Raw genomic sequence first — 1,294 nt, forward strand, 5'->3', positions numbered from 1 at the left:
TTTCTTGCACGCAGAAGCCTCGTCTCCTAGTCATTTTTTTCTCTTTTCTTTGTTCTCTTTCCATGGTCTCTGCACAGTAAATCTTCTGTAGTTGTGATTTATTCAGTGCTGGCTCTCCATTGCTCCCTTCCCAGGCTCTAGCCAGGGCAAGGGCAGCTACAAAACTTCTGGCTTCAGGATGTTCACACTCTAGTGAAGAAAACAGTTAGACATACAGACAGTTGAAACCAAGTAGCAAGACCATCACAGGGTGTTGTTGTGGTGGGGCAGGGGAGGGTAATAGGAAAACTCAACTCAGGCTTCAGTTAAACAGGTACATAAAAAGCTCATAAAATACCTTGACAAGTATTCAGTGGAACGATTCCTTGAGCAAATAGGCATCGGTAAGGACCCCCAATCCTCAGATTTTATCTCATGAGGAGACTAAGTTTATCTGGATTCTTTGTCCCTCTTTCACTGGAAACAAGCACTCTGTTCCCCACACATACATTTAGCTTGTATGGAATTTATTGTTGGAAATTCGGCAACATAATTTATGAGTAAGATACTTTCAAGTGTTTAATTGGAACTCTCTCCCCTTCTGCCTTCATTACACAGACTGTAGGGGCATTATTCAGAACCTTTCAAATAAAAATATTTCTAAATCAAATTACTTTACAATACAGTGAGCTTTTTGGGTTTTTTTGTGTGTGTTTCTTTCTCTGTGACTTTTCCCCACATGAATAAATATCTCAGTTGAGATGTAGAAAGCCAGTTAGGTCTCTATTTATCTCTACTTTGCCACTTAGTAGAGACTTCCCAGCATGAGGCTGAGAGTGGCAGGGTGATGGGCTACCCGCCTCACAGTAAGGAGCCCACAGAATGTTTCACTTCTTGCCCCCAGCACAGCTGCCAAAGGTCCCGGGAGTCAGCGAATTGCTTTCGGCTGAAAAACCGTAGTGTCTCATCAGAAAGTGATTTCCAAGAATCCATCATTTTCTTTTGCTTCCTTTGATTATTATTGAATAGGGCGGCCGGGAATGGTGGCTGTCTGTCCCCAGTCTCAGACTGCTTCCCTCTCATGAGCAAAGGGGCTGTGTGCATATCACTTGGCTTCTCTGAAATGTCATCCTTGCCTCTGCGAGATGTTAGCCATAATATATCTCCCACCTACGGTGCAATGAGCTGTGGTCTTGGAGCTCTGTCAGCTGTGTGTAGAGACCAATAGCTGTAAAATGAAGATCGTGGTAGTACTTATTTGAAAGGATTGTGGCAATTGAATGTGTTAATATATATCGCAGGCATTAGGTAAGTG

This window comes from Hyaena hyaena, unplaced genomic scaffold, assembly GCF_003009895.1.
Source record: "Hyaena hyaena isolate Hyena2069 unplaced genomic scaffold, ASM300989v1 scaffold_1518, whole genome shotgun sequence".
Lineage (NCBI taxonomy): Eukaryota > Metazoa > Chordata > Mammalia > Carnivora > Hyaenidae > Hyaena > Hyaena hyaena.